Below are 18,326 nucleotides of genomic sequence, written 5' to 3' on the forward strand. Positions count from 1 at the left end.
CTATCTGAACCGCCTCCGCTTCTGCCTTGCTGGGCAGTATGAAAGAATTGTATAAATCACAGGAAACTTGGAAGGTAAAACTGTGTATTTAGCCTTTTGCTGGTGTTTAGCTTCAGTAGTGGGAATTAATATCTAGATGTACAGCTATGTCTTGATGCTGAAGGCTCCGTCAGCTACAAAATGATGTGCATTCTGCATGTATTCCCACTCTTCTTAGTGACCATGTGGTGGAGGCTCCCTTCACAGCTGTATACTGCTGTAGTTTTTCTTTTATATACAGTACATTTCTCCATGTCTGCTTTGGGGTAGACATTTGCATTTCACCTTTATGGCACATTGTGCAGCTGAACATGTCACATTTTTGAAAGAAGCTCCTCGCTCAAATGGATCTTCCAGCTTGGATTCCCCCCCTCCTGGTCTGGCAGAATTTCAGTGGATTGCCAGATTAATTTCACCAAGAAATCAATCGGCTTTCCATCCCAAGGTCGCAGTGGAGGATGGTGCTGCCGTGTCAGGAGCTACAAGGTCACAGAATAGATAGAGAGTCTGCTTGTGATTGCTCACATTCCTGCATTGCACTCCATGTGATGAAATACTGGTGAGAGAGAGAACTGCAGATTCCATAAACATCCAGCACTATTCTGACATTTATTGGGTTGCTGAGCACCTAAATGATGGAGGAATGTCACACTTCTTAAAGTGTTGCACAAACCAGCTTTTATCAATATTTCTAAATGTATCTATCGTCCCAACCGTAATATATGCAGAGAAAACTGCATGGAATCCACTGTGAAGAAATCTGTCCAAATGCATGGTGAACTACAATGACATAGCAAACAATCAGAAATCTTCTATTGCAGATCTAAGTGATGAAAGGTAAAATCCAGCAATTGTTCCAGTGATTGCACATTTCAGGTCTCTGCAGAGGCCACTATGTGTATACTGGAGCGTTCAGTAATCCATTAATGTAATGAACAAGCTCACACTCCACAATGCTGAAAAATTCATTACTTGAATAATAAATAATAAATGAAAGCACCAAACAACAATGCAACACATAAAGCTTTTACATTTATTGTTTTCACACTTTCACTGTTATAAGGTTGAGATAATTAAGCATTGCTTTAACATTCACCAAGTTAAACAGTTTCTATATTAAAGCCAATCTTCCTCCATAAAAGTCAAAGAAATATATGACTCAACAACTGCTAGTTTGCTTTATTGGTGAGTTTGGTGATGTGCATAGGTAATAGCTGCCGCCCCTCAGGAGGCCTTTACAAGACACATGTGCCAGCTTTTCTTTTCATATATTGGGGATGTGGCCATGACTGGTGGTAGGATCTACCTTTGATACCTTCATTTACCACTTGTGGTGACACATGGTGTCATCCCATTACTCTGCTGTGCCTCTAAGTTTAATATCCAACTATCCTGTACCCTTCCATAGACCTCCTGTGTCTGCCTCTCACTTCATATGTTCTTTTGATGAGTAAGTTTGCCCAATGTATGTCTAAGGGCTTCAACTTTGCTCGGGCTACTTGCCTGTGGTTCTGGCTGTCTGCTCCGGTTATCAGCTCGGAACAAATGTGTATTTTACTCCTGAACACAGAGTTTCAATGTCTAGAAATGTTGATGTTCTACCATGTAATTTTAACGCACAGTCACCTGAGACAGCGCCAGCGACGGCGGATTGATTGTCAGGATAGACTTTGAGGCTCATTTCCATTATTGTAGAATAATTAAAAATTCAAAGGGTTAAAAGATATCTTGTAAATATTTTATTGTTGTCTGTCCCTGTCAAGTTATTCTTCCTTTCCAAGAACAGTAAAGTTACAAACTATATAACATTATATTTCTTTAATATTTATTGAAATTGTAGAGGATTTCCTGATATTTTATCCCGTCCATTAGAATTCTATATAAAGTGTTTATTCTCAGTAAATCGGCCTTCCTCTTCTACACGTTAATAAAGATCATAAACAGTTTAGCTGCTGATTATCAGCACCAGCAGAAATAAATAACTAGAGATTTGCAGTTTTTCCCTGCGTATCATCTCTGTGACCTGCGCTAATCTCCAGGGCTGAAGCATCTGCTGCTATTGCTTAGTACTATGCAACCAAAACTCTCCCACCAATGTAATCTGTGAAGGGAGTGTCACTTCCAAGAATATATTTTGCAACACTGTAAAGATCTGGGGAAAACACTGTTTTTATCTTTATTAGAATCGTGTGAAGATAGTAAACCCAGATCCACGGTCAGGTGTAATTTTTATTGGCAACTTTGAGTCCACAAAATTCAAAAAATACACAATATCTAAAACTGTGACAGTGAAATAAATGGGTTCAATAAGTATTGAACATGTCAACATTTTTCTCAGTAAATATATTTCTTATGGGGCTATCTACATGAAATGTACACCAGATGTCTGTAGCAACCCAAGTAATCCACACATACAAAGAAATAAAAACAAATACATCCATAAATTAGGTTATGTATAATAAAGTGAAAATGCACAGGGAATAAGTATTGAACACATGAAGAAAATGAGGTACAAAAAGGCACGGAAAGTCAAGAAAATGCTGAAATCTGTCAGTATTTACAAAGCAATCCTGTGCCCTATCGGTGCAAATTAATATTGTCTGGTTTAGTCCAAACTGATGACCTATAAAAAGGTTTCTCACGCAAGAAGGATCTTCTGATGGGTAAAAGCAAAGAGTTTTCTCAAAAAGTGTTCCAGTGAGCACCATTGTGGCCATAATCCGTAAGTCGAAAGAACATCATTTCAACCTAAACCAGCCATGTCCAGGTGCTTCTCACAAGATTTCTGCCAGATGAGTCAAAGTAATAGTCAAAAGAGTTGTTCAAGAGCCAAGGATCACACACAGAGAGCTTCAGAAAGACCTGGAAGTAACAGGTACAGTTGTTACCTAGAAAACAATAAGTATTGCACTCAACTGAAATAGCCTCTATATAGGCTCACCATGCAAGAATCCACTGCTGGAGAAAAAAGCATGTTGAAGCTTGTTTAAAGTTGCTGCACAACATTTGGAAAAGTCAACTAGGAGAACATAGTCTGGAGTCCAAAATTGAACTCTCTTGATGTCATTGCACACATCATGTTTCGAGAAATGCCACTGCACATCAGCCATAAAACACCAAACCATCAGTGGGATTTGGAGTTGGAACATCATGGTGTGGGCTGGTTTTTAGCATATGGTACGGGCAGACTTCATATAATTGAGGGAAGAATAAATAAAGAAATGTACCACTATATATGTATACGTTCTTGCTAGGAATCTGATGCCATCTACCAGGATGCTGAAGATCAAACGAGAGTGGACATTTCAGCAAGACAATGATCCCAAACACACAGCCAAGAAAACTCTTAATTGGTTTCAGGGAAAGAAAATAAAGCTGCTAAATTAGCCCAGCCAATCACCTGACTTGAATCCAACTAAAAATCTATGGAATGGAGATTAGAATTCATAGCAGAGGCCCCCGGAACCTTCAAAGTTTGAAGACAGTTTGTGTGGAACAAGCATGAACAAGCATGAACAAATCACACCTGAGCAATGTATGCGACTAGTTTCTTCATACAAGAAACATCTTGAAGCCGTCATTACCAACAAAGGCTTTTCTACAAAGTATTAACTACATTTCAGTAAGCATATTCAATACTTATTAACTGTGCCGTTACAACTTAATTTATAGACTGATTTATTTTGATTTCTTTGTCTGTGTGGATTACTTGGGTTGTTACCAACATGTGGTGTACATTTCATGTCATTAGTACCATTAGAAATATATTTACTGAGAAAAACATTAACGCGTTCAATAATTTCCACTGCTGTATATGTCATGTATAATTATTAGCTTTACTTAGAATCAGGTAAAAGATATGTAACAGCAAAAAAATAAAAAAAGAATACACTAAGAAACCTGCATCATGAATCCAGCTCTTAGATAACCAGCACTCCACCATACATTATCAGATAATATTCTGGGGGTGATTTCCCTTTTAGGGAAGAAAGACCAAAAGGATTTTACTGAACCTAAAAGGGAAACAGACTACTGTTGCTGAACATTTAGGAGGAGCCTTAAGTCAACTTTCCTTAGTCCTAATAGGCTTTGTGACTTTCAGACACTAATTCCTTTTTTCTTGTAAGACCTCTGCCCATCATTGGACATTTATTAACCATTTCAGTGCCACTCACAACTCTGTTGAGATGAAAGAAGTCAAGTTCTAGAATGACTCTAATTGCTAAGGATGATTTAATCTGCAGGGTGCAGTGTGTCAAGGATAAAGACAATAACGGAAAGGATTATATCCACTGACATGATTAAAGATGAGAAAGAAGCATTTAATGAGGAAAATGTTAATAGATAGGAGTACTACAGTCAGACAGTAATTATTCCGACAAGCTCTGGTATCGCCATCCGGCACCACAGATTCGCCTCTCTATTACCTTAAACTGCTAATCAGGGAGGCTAATCCTGATTTGCTTGATGAGCATTTATAATAGAAGTGATATCATTTCTGTGGATATAACAGTGTTATTTTTTACAGGAACTCCAGAGATTTGATACATTCAGATCCGGGAACGCTGGGAATCCAGAATATTCACAATCAAGCCTCTACATGTCTCAGTACCATCACATTTCCAAAACACTAGTGGTATTATTCCTAGTTTTAGAACAGGGGACTGAACCAAAATGGAGATATTGGTTGGTGAAAACATTCTGGATGGAAATCTTAATTACTTCACATAGACACTTAAATCCTGAGCCAATCAGTAATGTCATACTTACCATTCCTGGGAATCTGAGTCTCTGCCCTGCCAGAGGGTCAATGGCACTTCGCAGAATGTGGGTGCCACTGCTAATCAGATGGTGAAAGTTCTGACTGGGTGAAACCAACCTTCCCTATGTAAAGATTTGTTTGGGACTTAGTCAGAAAAACAAAAAATTTATATCAATCAACCCTTTTAGGGAATGTCCTGTCGGACTCTTTCAATTCCACCCCTTGGTCATTGTTTGGTCTCACACTCCTTCAAACTTTAGTAGTTAGTACCTACCACTAAGAGTAAGCCAGCTTCAAGTGAATTCAGATCCCCATGCATGACAGTTTGCTTAAACCATTTATGATTCAGAGATGCAAATAATTTCCTGACAATAACCATCTTCTTTTTACAAAGACTTAGATGAAAAAGCTTAGCTCTGACAGGTCTATGCAGTCTTGATTTGGCTGGATCAGCTACTGGACCCTCCCAAGGCTTTAGCCAAGTTACAACCTTTAGCACAACCATCTGTCATCACCTGCTACTTTCATGCTTCACCTGCTACCTCTTTTTTTATACTCCTTCAGAAATCCTAAAAATCACTATAGCTTTATTTATATCATTGTAACATTCACCTCAACTTTTAGCCATAGAACTTGCCTTTGGAATGTGGTAAAGTGGCTCAAAGTTGGACAGGTCGTAGCTTAGGTGTCTCAGTCTGAGAAAGACATGATCCAGTAACCAACAACGAGGGCTTCTTAAGACTCTTCCGAAGAATCTGTAATGAATCAACTTGTGTTCTCTTATATGAATTGACAATAACTTCCAAAGGCTTGCCTTTGTCTGGATCCTACTTTCCAACATGTACATAAACTATCTCCCCCCTTCATCCTACCATTCTAGTAGGAGCTGATGCAAATGGGCCACTCATGACTGTCCCTCATGAAAGCTTGGGCTTCTAACCCTTCCTTGTTGATCAAACTGATTTTATTAAAACAGAGGATTATAGTGGCTGCAATTGTTATATAGCCCTTAGCCATGGGTTTACCATGGGGGACATCAAAGTTTTGCTAGGGACTCCCATGATTTGTAGTGATGCCTGGTTCTACTTGATTAAAACATAACAGGAAAAACATGGAAAAATAAACTGAAAGTCATGCCACGTAAGGTCTTTCTCCATCTACATCAGAGGACGTCTCTTCCATTCCAGTTCACTATGAAAATTACTAAAATGTTTAACAAATGTAAGGCAGTAGTTACCACCATAATCCCCATTAAATTGATATTGCCATTGACTTTTTCTTGAATTCCTCTCATCCACAAAAAACAAATGCTCCCAGTGACTAACGCCATGTCCAAGTATATTGCCACAAACATCTATTTTTTATTTATTTATTTTTTTAAGAATTTTTTTTTTTCTGCAGGAATCATTTTTGGTAAAAAAAAACTCCATTCCTGCATTAATTTAAACCTGCTATCAGCACTTCATTTCCAAATCTCCATAATGACTGACATGTGAGTGGCTACAATCTAATTTGCATCATAAATGGAAGCCCGCTAAAGGTGTTCATTGTCCTACAGTAACTCTAGACAATATATTCATTCTTTCACCTGATAGTCCACCTATTTAGACTATGCCTGTTCAGTCCTAAGAAAAGACCATTCCAATCCAGCTCTAACCAGAGCAGACATTGCCAATCCCCTCTTTAATGAAAGTTTGTGCCATTATTTATCAGCATCTCAATGGAGGTATGTGTCCATGTTCATTTTTGTAGGAAAATTCTCACCAGCCTAGAATAACTATTCAATCAGGAATCATGAATGATTTGCTGTCAGAATGGTCCATATGAGTGGGGATAACAAAGAGAAGATTTGTCCCACTACATCACTATCTACACCAACTATAATAAAAACCCTGCTAACTATCCGATGCCTATTTAATTTAATCCAGAGTCTGCTAACTTAGAGCCTACACACTATCATGTGATTTTGATTCCCGGGATTCCAAGAATTATTATTGCCACCACTCTGGCTCTGACCTCCGACTAGAAAACAGCCATTCAGCCAAGGAAGTTTCTGGAATCCCCATTAGGAACTAAGCTACTTAGTGGTACCATGACTTTCCGGATATCCTGAAGTTTACAATTATTATTACAATGATCCTCATATTCCTTTCCCACCACAATTGGTGACAAATGAAAGAAATGTGAAGGAAATGTAAAACTTGTTAGACTTTTGTCAAAGTAAGTCCTCTTCTTTCACTATCTATTCCCGGTGAATTTTTAAATCACCTTTTAATGGACTTTATCTCCAGTCATTTAGTGGTAGACTCTTTCATTCATTACCCTAGGCCATTGTCATTTTGAAATGTCCTTTGGAATGGTTGTGTGTTTCACCCAATTCTCACTTCCAATAAATTGAAGAACAGAACATTGTAAACATGTATGGCATAATTGGAACTGATGAATGACTGGTTGTTAATCAGTAAATCGATCAGACCAGTCAGTGGCAAAATTTGCAGCAGATCTGTTTGTGCATAATAGGCTTTCCATAATACCAATGCATAACTACCACACTGGCACAATTCAGAACAGAAAGAGGGAAACCTGGGAAATCCATGTGGGTCACCATTCAGCCATCTAAAGCTTGTGTAATTGGTAGCAGCTCTCCAACATCCCCCCGTGGTCTGCAGACATTGTATGACCAGAGAACGCCACTGAAAGCAAGCAAATGCCTTGCATGGAAGCCAAATCTCTGGATTACAATTGTGGGCTTCCTTTATTGTTTGTAGAGAGGTTTTCAGACAATAAAATGTCTTTTAGCTATAGGCTGTTCCATCTTCTGCAGAATTATGGAAATTCAGAGGCCAATTCCTTGTCATCTTGGATCAGAATCATCCCTTTGTTGTACTAGGCAAACAGCCATGGGCAGCAATTACTCTGTACAGGAAGAGGCTAGAGGAGCCGAGATGTCCTCTCTCTCTACAGACAAATAATTCTGAGTAACGTATGTTCTAGCTACGCAGTTCTGCCCCAACACAATACATTCCTTCACACTTAGTGCTTACACAGAAGAATCTGCCGAGGTCACAAACCCCGCTGCAGGCACCTCACTCTTCCAATCACACAATATTTTTTAATACTTCATGTAAAAAGGTTCTGCCCCTGATATACTATAAAAGCAAAGTTTGTTTTTGAAGCAAGCATGTTTCCTCATTGCAACAAGTTAAAAGTCATAATTCACCAGCATAAATACAAACCATAAACTCTTTAATCAATGTTTAGGACATGTCCCAAAAACAATATCTGTATGAGTAATCTGGATTCACACTTGGTCGTAGGCTCGGAGATGGCGAGAGCCAATGTAGGAAAACCTAGCAAATTTATGAGGTCATGTGATTACTTAAAGCCAATGTGGAAAAACCTGGCAGCTTTATGGGGTCATGTGATCACCCACAGCCAATGAAGGAAAACCTGGCAGTGTAATGAGTTCATGTGATCACCCACAGCCAATGAAGGAAAACCTGGAAATGTAATGAGTTCATGTGATTACTCAAAGCTAAAATATGGCACACTGCTGGAATAATTTTGAGGTTACATTACACATTAGATTTACAGAGAAGCAACAGCAAGATTTCAGGCTGCAATACCACAACATGGCAAGATTACTTTCTTGGCATATCACACATATTGCAGAGGGCTTAATGATAATATGTTATTATGAGTGGAGCGAGGCTTCAAGTCTGAGCAAGAGGGATGTGTTGGTAGATTTTTACTTGAAGTACCTGTATTCCATATGGATTGAATTCTGTATGGAATGTACCTACTATTAGAAATACCTGTTCTTCCTGCTTACAATGGTCCCATTGCTTGTAAGAACAATGTAGCTATATAACTCTTTACATTCTCCACTGTAGTGTTCTGTTATGCTTCAGATATATAAATATAAAATTATTTTTATTATTCATTTTTATCCCTCAAACGACCCACTAATAACCTCACTCATAACCTCATCACATGCACGGCTACAAGACTTCTGTAGAGCTGCCCCCACTCTCTGGAATGGTTTTCCTCATCCTATTCTGTTTGCTACTACATTCTGCTCATTTAAAATAGCACTCAAGACCCAACACTTCTTCTTCTATCTCCTAAACCGTCACTACTTACCCACCACTCCATATCCCCCTCCTATTGTGATACTTCCCCCACCTCCTAGATTGTGGACTGTCTTCTAGACAGGGTTCTCTCCTCCTCCTGTGTCACTGTCTGTATCTGTCTGGGAACCTACTGACAAATGTTGTCTTTTGAGCTCTTTCCCAATCCAGCTTTGGGAAGTCAGTGAGCCCCCAGTCTGTAATTCAGCACCTGCGCTAGGTCCTGGTGAAGAACCAGACAAGGATCCCTCCCAACTCTTCTTTGGCTGCCTTAGGACCCCTAATAGGGCCTTTCATGAAACCCAACTGTCTATCCACTACTTTAAAATGAATTTTTCTGGAGTTTTCTGGATAATATGCAAAACACCCCACTAAATAAACACCACACAGGACTTTCCCAGTCAAACCCTGGGACACCCTGTCACATATTGTACAATGAAAACTTAAAAAACTCCAAGCAATGAGCAGTCTGAATATCAGTTCAGTGTGTTGGAAGACAGAGAGGATGACACTTCATCCTTAATGGAGTACCAAGGCCAACTGGAGCAATCTATTGGACTAAAAGAAAACTAAAAAAACAGCAGTTAGATGAGGTCATGTGATCCCACTGTGCCAATGTGTTGAATTTGGAGATTTGCTATCCTGTGCAGAATATAATCACTGCTAAGCAAAGATACTTATGCAAGCTATGCAGCAAGCAGGAGCGCTGTACACCATTAGAAGGTTAAAACAAACAACTGGGAGTGCTCAGACATGGCAGGATGTGGAGAAAGCAGTGTCAAGCAAACTTAGGCTGAAGCTCCGCTATCCTGGGACTTTCCTCAAAGCTGTTCTTTATAAAGGTCTTTCATTTGAGGAATAACATAATTACTTAACAGTCTGAATCCATACTGTTCTAGACAAAAAAATGTAAAACAATTTGTAATTTCTTTAAAAATCTTGGAGTGACCATCCATGCACCCCATTATATAGAGCCCAGAAAAAAACAGTTCAGCTATTACCATTCTGCTGCGGCTCATTGGAGTCATAGTTGGACGCAGAACAAAAATACACCAGTCCTGACTGTGCACAGATATTGGGGGGGGAGGATTTCCTTAAAGGGCAATTCTGCCAATTTTTGCTTGTTTCCATCTCTGTAGAAGACCTTATACATTTTTAATAACAGTTTATGTAAAATGCAATAGCTTATTCAAACATTGATAAATGTCTATTTTTATGCTTTTATGCCACTCCTTCAGCTAATGAAAGATAGAATTATGCTACCCATGGTGCCCGCTGGTGTGAATCTTGACTAGCCAGCTCCATTGTAACAGAAGATGAGGATGGGCATGTTAATCCCCATCACTGACTGCTGTCCATCTCCCCACACAACACCTTCTTTGTCCTTGTATATCACACGTAACAATTTATTACTTTATATAATAATATATCTTGTATACAGGTACAATATCACAACAGACAACCATATATCACGATATATGATAATTTATTATTATTTTTTATTATTATTAATAAACAGGATTTATATAGCACCAACATATTACGCAGCACTGTACATTAAATAGGGATTGCAAATGACAGACTAATACAGACAGTGATACAGGAGGAGAGGACCCTGCCCCGAAGAGCCTACAATCTAGTAGGTGGGGGAATTTCACACACAATATCTCATATACATGTGCGATATCACAACACATAAAGATATATCATAATATATAATAATATATCTCATACATAGGTGCAAAATTACAAGGAGTAACAACATATTACCCCATTATTTTTTTGCCTGTAGGCTTCAATTATTTCTGTTTACTTATCCTCAAGCAGAAATAAAAAATTGCCAATTTACCTACATTGTCCGGGAATAGCAACTTGATTGACATTGACTCGAATGACTTCTAGTTTTTGACCTGAGTGATTTGACTGGACAGGTTCCAGAAATGTAGGCAGAATCTCTGTGCAGTAAATGTGACTTGTATATAATAAGGTGTCAGGATTGGCGGACATTATCTACAGCACTAAACACCACAGCACTGCCAAGCCTTCCTCACTCTTCAAATGAGCAAAATAATATCTTCTATTTTTATTTCTCCAGCTATTTTGCTTGTCAAAGTTGAAGGCAAGAACTTTTCCTAAGGAAGGGCCAATATTAGTACTCTGCTGTGTGCCCTGGGGCCCCTATCATGGAGTAAGAGGGATCCTAAAATACAGTGTGTGCCGCTAAATGATATCTTTAGGAATAAGGCTTTTCGGCTTTGAAGCCAACCCTTGTGTTGCAGAGTCATTCTGTTACCCTGGGTGCAGCACTATACCTTATGTGCAAAGCTGTACCACCAGGCTGGGTATCATCATCTTGACATACCCCTTCCATTGTTAGTTAGATCTGCAGATTTCTTTTGAGCTTTAAAAAAAAATATGGCACCTTTGATGAACTGTTTATTTGTCGGGGAATTAAAACTTCCATCTTTTTAGATATGGGACATATCTAAGTAAGGGTAAGGGTAGGTATTCATCAAAATATTGAAGTAAGTATTCTATGTCAAAAAATTACATAATATTTTTTAATATGGTATGATTTTTCTTAAACAGTTCTTTTGTTAATGTTTTTATTGGCAAAGTAAAAAAATACAGTAAATATTATAACAATATCAATAAAGTGCATACAGTTACATCAATGTATACATTTTGACGAATATTAAAAGATATCAAAACTCATAAGCAAAGAACCATGTAATCAGTGAACTGTGGTTAACAACATTTCACTGTGCCACTCTTTCCTTTTTCCATTTTCTTTATGGGTACAGTTTTTAAAAAGTTTTTATTTATGTTTTGATAATAAAATCATTTTTAATACAAATATTTGACAATTTGGTGTAAAGTATGTTGATAATATACCATAACCCCCCCCCCCCCCCCATCTAAAAAGTGGGAAACTTTAATTCCCCTACAAATTATGATGAACTGTAATTGAACAACTGCAGGGCTGATTTACTGGAGATTTGGGCTGTTTGCTTACCATGGTGAATTATCACCCTGCAATGAATAGTTCAATAGTAAATGTGGTGAAAAATACCAGATGCAAGAAAATGTAAAAAAAAAAAAATAATATTTTAACAATATAATAATAATATAACAATATAATAATAATATAAACAATATTCCTTTAATAACCTAATCGCTATGATTCTTACCAGCTGTACAAGGTGAATGCCTGATGAAGTGTGCAGCTCTGTGTAGACCCAAAACCTAAATATTGCTTCTACTTGTGACAACAAAGTCAGGTTCAGCAAGGCGTGTGGCTAATATTAGACAACCCTACAGCTAGGGGTAAGAGGAGTGCACATGTGGGACCTCATACACTGATATTACCATCCTGCCACTTCATGCTAACATCAATGGGCATTAGGTTATTTCATCCACAAACATGAGCTGAACTATCAGATGTCACCTGCAAATAACTGGGAGCTGCGGCTCAGCTTTTCATCTGTTTTGTTTGTGGAGCAGACCTTGGAGCTATCATGTTTATGTCAATGACCAGAGTATATCCAATGCCAGAATTTAAGATGCCCATGCTTGTCCCAGGTCACTAATTCATTAAGTATGGAAACAAGGACAAGGATGACAGTCCTGCAGCTGTAAAGTCAGGTCAACAAGGGCAAACTGTACATTTCTAAGTTAGCAGGTTTTCTTCTGATGTCTATTACCCGCAGTCAACATTTACAAAGCTTCACCAACTTGTTAGCCCTGAATACAATCCCTAGAAAAGATAACACATATCCCTGTCCTCAGGAACCCTACAGAGTCCTGCACAGTCAGGAATAACAGGTCATCCCACCCACTCATCTACAAAATGAATAGAAAAGTAAATGACACTAAATTATACAATTAAAACATTTACATCCGCTGCTGATGTTAGAATAGGCGCCATGTCCACCGTGCCCACTACTCTACAGAAAGATAACACTTGCAGACCTGCAAATAGGAGAACCACTTGAAGAAGAAGGTGACATTGTGGTTAGCCTAGGACTAGATTGCAATCTATAACACTACTAAAATCTCATGTAATTTATTATATTTAGTAGTAAATGCTGCATTGGAGGTTTTATCAGTTTAATTGAATGATCAATGTCTCACATTTGCAGAATGCCACAAATTTATTGTAAATAAACGATTACTAATGGTTATCTATAGACATCAAAAGCAATAGGGATGCAATCACTCAATAGGAGATTATTGGGTGATAAATCCTATTTTAGTGGTCAGTCACGTGAGACTCATCTAACAATCCCTAAATAATCATTTGCAAAAGCCCAAAACAGCCATTTGATTTCTCAAGGTTCTTATAATTTAATAATCACCAATGCAGTCCTTAGTCTTTACCAATCGCTGTAATGTCATTCTGATTCTTGGCGCTCCTGTTCTTCTCTAGCTGCCATGTATAAATCACAGCCCACAATTATACAGAGTAGAGACTGGCCTGGGAAATGCTTTCAGATTCCTGGCTCCCTGAGGACAAATTGAAGAGTAAGTAAGTTACAGGCGCATTACAGGTTGGATGGCTTTCTTCCACATCCCACCATAAGGAAAAGAAACCATCCACTGGCAACTAGAGCAGTGTTTCTTTAACTCTTCACCATGATGGGAAACCCTTTAATTAGCTTGAAGGTCTTCAGGGAACCCCGGCTATAATTACTATCTCCACAGTACATTAGTGTGGTGATGAGTGGGAAAAAATGCTTCTTCCATTGCTGGCCAGTGGTAACAATGTCATCCTTACAGATAGCCAAGATCATTGGTTTTATAGTCATAATCACCCGAGAGGCACACATTGCTCATTGTTCTAACAACCCTTAGAAACTTCATTAAAAACCTTAGAGTTCTACAGAACCCTAGTTGAGAAAGACTGAACTAGAAAGTGCTGCAGGTCAGGGTGAAGCACAGAGGCACCTGTCCATCCAAGGAACAAATTACCAAATGCAGAAGAGTGCTTATACACCTAAGTGGAGAATGTGGTGTTATCCATCATGAAAACACCTTTGTACTATAAATATATGAGTTTGCACAATGTACTTCTAATGTGACTTTCATTTGACTTTTCATATGATTTATGGCAGCTTAGTACATGCTAAAATGGAAATATTGGAAACAGACAGATTGTTAGACAGACAGATAAAGGATACATTTTTCAAAATTTTAACACATAATTAATGACATGCATTGTATAGCAAAATTTAGTATCAAAAACTATTTTATGTGGTTTCCACATGTCTGGATATACAGACATGCACTCATTGTGTATCCACCAATTTCCATGAGTCAGTGTACAAACAAGAAAAGGCCATCATCGCCCATGGTACAGAGACAACTACAGATTGCCCACATTGGTAAGACAACCAGAGAATACCCACATGAAAGACAAATCAAAGATTAATATGATAACTGTAGCAGCAATTCTAAATGTATTTCCAGTGTCTGCAATGAGTAAAGAAGAAAAAAGGGCTTTCAATGCAATTGTTCATTATGTAACTGTTTCCAAAAAGCAGCTACTTCTGTGTATTGCCCAGAGCCTTGTTATCCTGAGATGGCTCTGTATCATGGTCTGCGTGGTGAGATCTGCACTAGGCATACAGGAGGGCTTATCCAGCCTGTACTTTTAAAACTATTTCCTTTTGTAGCTGAACCTTGATATAATTGTACTCAGGATTTCAGAGAATCCTAACTATTGTTCTGCAGCCACTATCTGGGCTGACAAGAAACATAAAGACTATCACTAATCCTACTGCCATCATTTTTTTGGACTGTAATGTTTTTAATTTTGCTACGTGTCATGGTGAAGTTCCTCCTACACCACATTGGATATTGTGCTATCCACCTGTGAGCCTTCTTTACCAGTAGTGTACAACAAATAGACATTTCTTAGGTCCTATCTCCTCTACTTGTAATTCGTTTCAATTAAGAGTTAAAGTTCTATAATTGTATCAGGCACCTTAGTTCTTTGTCAAGGTCTTCAGTAGTACAGAGTATAGAATTCTTTGTTTACTCAACACTTTCATTGTTAAATTCCGCAGATTTAGGACCACTGTGACAACACAATTTATCTCTTTACATGAGTTCACTTCAAGTTCTAAAAACAATGTCTGACAGCTTAACATGATACCAGAGTTTCTTGATGTTTGATACCCCTTGGTAAGGCCTATTTGTGGCCATGTATTGTTGGGACTGTCACTTGTTCCTATATATTGTTAGGGTTCTCTGTAGGCCTGTCCTTATAAAAGCACTTATTATTATTGTTTGTAAGAGGTTACCTTTATGAAATATTTGCATTTTATTTTATAACATGCCACTATTATCTGCATGTTTTGCAAAGCTACTAATAAATCTTTATGTTTTATTTCATTAAGCATTTTTTATAATCCCTGATTTTTACTGCTCATTATTACTATTTACTATATATATTACTGGCCATCACTAAAAATAATATTTGATGCAAAGAATTGTATGATATAGAGGTGGGGGGGGGGGGGGGGGGGGTAAACAATTATATGCCATCAGGTGCCAAGCATGCCTAGGTAAGTCATAGACAGTCAGGGAACAATTTACGGAGCTCAGCTGAAAAGATCCCACCGGGTGATCTGGGAATATTTAGCCACAAATATCTTCCAGGTACAAATGGGCCTACAGACAGATAACCACTGACCCAACTGCAGCTGGCTGAATTGTTTGAATGTGTCCCAAGAATATAGACAACAATTAATGCTGCCACAACCTCATTACTGTTCTAGCCATGTTAGCTAGATGTCTATACCCCAAAAATATTCTTTTCTCCATAACAGCTGAATGAAGAGTGATTACCAGACACATCTTACCTAGGATTGCAAATAAACTTCTGTAAAATGCAATGTGATCCCAGACTCTGTGATATGTACATGGAATCAATTAACCCCACCAAACAATAAAACCACCCACACACTTATTAGCATCAAATCCTCTGCAGCCTATGAATATACAATACCAAGGAATCAGACTCGCCACAATGCCACCTATTATACTGCCAGCCCCTGGACACTGTGTAACCACACAATCCAGGGACTAACAGGTTAAATCTGCAGTCAGGAAAATCTCTGAGCACTGAATATTTATATATGTGGAGCTGTCAGAGAGATTCCTGCTCTGAAATCCTACCTTTCCTCCAGTATTCATCTCAGCAGCAAGTCACAACAAAAAGACAAATGTAATTCAAATGATTGCAGATTTGTACTTTACAGATTATTCAGTAAATCACAAAAATATAGCACAGATAGGCTAGGTATAAAGTTCATCCAATCTGTATACTGCCGCTCTATACACCCCCAGATACAAAGGAAGTGTGTACCCCCCTCCCTATAAAATGTTTTCTGAACCTCTTATATAATATCTGTATTTCATCTATATAGCCCCTAATTTCATAGGTACGCCTTATCTATATATTTATCTCTTCTGCACTGTCCTTATATATCATTCTGTAGAACCCCCAAAATAACCCCACTATACCTGCATGTAAGTAAAATACAGAGTAGCAGTAAAACTATCCAGTCTATGTGGTCTAATAAGGAAAAAAAATCTGTAATAAAATTGTTACATTGCAGGAATACGTACAGTGGCTGCTTTTTTAACGTGAGCAGCACAATTTCCTATATTCTTTGGTATGTATATTCGTCTACAATAAGTCCATATACCGTATCTCACTCAGTAGACTGCTTACCCCCCTCATTCATTGCTACAATTTAGCTACCTTTACATCAATAGGTACATCACTCATCTACATCCATCTAGATCTCATAAATATTAGGCTCTTTTTTAAGAGTGTTCCCTAAACATTCACCAGCGGCACACCACTACCATATATGTCTCCTTCATAGATAAATATCCCATATACATCCAGACCCCTCCATACCTCTGTCCTCATAGGCACACCTTTTCTATCTGTACATATGTTCCATAGGAACATCTCCTCTATTTAGTTATAGACACACCTTCCCTGTGTATCAATCTGTTCTACTGAAACACCTTCCCTATAGATTCATCCATTAAACAGGTCCATTCCCCCTTTAAATCAATCTGTGCTATGTACACACAACTATTTTTATATTGCTCTATACGGCAAGTACACATCAATATTATACACACCTATTCTATAGGTACACCTTCCCTGCATATCCATCTATTCTTCAGGAACAAATTGTCTGCATTAATATTAATGCTACAGGTACGCGTTCACTGTACTTTACACCAAATATATATCCATTATATAGTTACATCTCCACTATATATCAATCTATCCTGCATATACACATCCCCTACATATCTACCTACATACATACCTCCTCTGAATATGTCTATTCTACAAGCACACCTTTTCTTTATATCAATATATATATACACAACTTTTCTACAGGTACACCTTCCCTGTATATCCATCTGTTCTACAGAAACAACTCCCCAACATATCCATCTATTTTTTAGGTACAACATCTATTTTAAAGGAACACCTCTCCTGTATATCAATATATTCTATAGGTATACCTCCCCTACATATTCATCTATTCCACAAGACCTTCCCGATATATCCATCTGTTTTACAGGTACACTTCTCTTATTAATCATGCTCCTTCTGTACACCCATGTGCAGTTTGCTATGTGTAGATGCAGTGAGCTGAGAATGTTTTATTTATAAGAACGAAGCTCACTGAGCCATAACTGGTATACAAAACCACCTTTAATGCTACATTTCTGACATGAATGAATCATATTGTTTTCAGATTAGGGAGAAAGAAGAACACAAACACTGTCAGAGAATAACAACATACATCTGAAATATGTAACCTAAAAATAGAGAAAATGCGATCTGTAATTTATCGTCAATGTACAAATGACAATAAAATCCTCAATATGGAGAAGTGTTCATATTATTTATTGCGGCCCACCACTATTCCCCCAGGGATGGTCTGTCACCAGAGCCACCCAATTACCTATTCAGTGCAGCAATGGATGGGTGCAGAAGACATAGCACCAAAATAAAAGCATTCTGCTCATACAGGGGGCAGTCTGTATACAGCAGAATCCTAAAATGACAACAATGCAGAGTCATTCCATAGAGCAGTGCACATCCCATAATGATATATAAATAATATATATAATATGAGATGTATTATAATCCCTTTATTATTTATATATTCCACCATAATGACATTTTTTTTAATCTTACAAATTTTACAGAAACCATAATACCAATGCAGAGGTGCTACATGATTTCTAAAAAACAATAAGAAATATGCCATCATATTAATGAGATGCACACAAACTGGCCCCTATATAAAAGTGACTTGTCTAAAGTATTCAGTGTAACTGCAGTGTGA

The sequence above is a fragment of the Pyxicephalus adspersus genome, chromosome 8, assembly GCF_032062135.1.
Source record: "Pyxicephalus adspersus chromosome 8, UCB_Pads_2.0, whole genome shotgun sequence".
Classification (NCBI taxonomy): domain Eukaryota; kingdom Metazoa; phylum Chordata; class Amphibia; order Anura; family Pyxicephalidae; genus Pyxicephalus; species Pyxicephalus adspersus.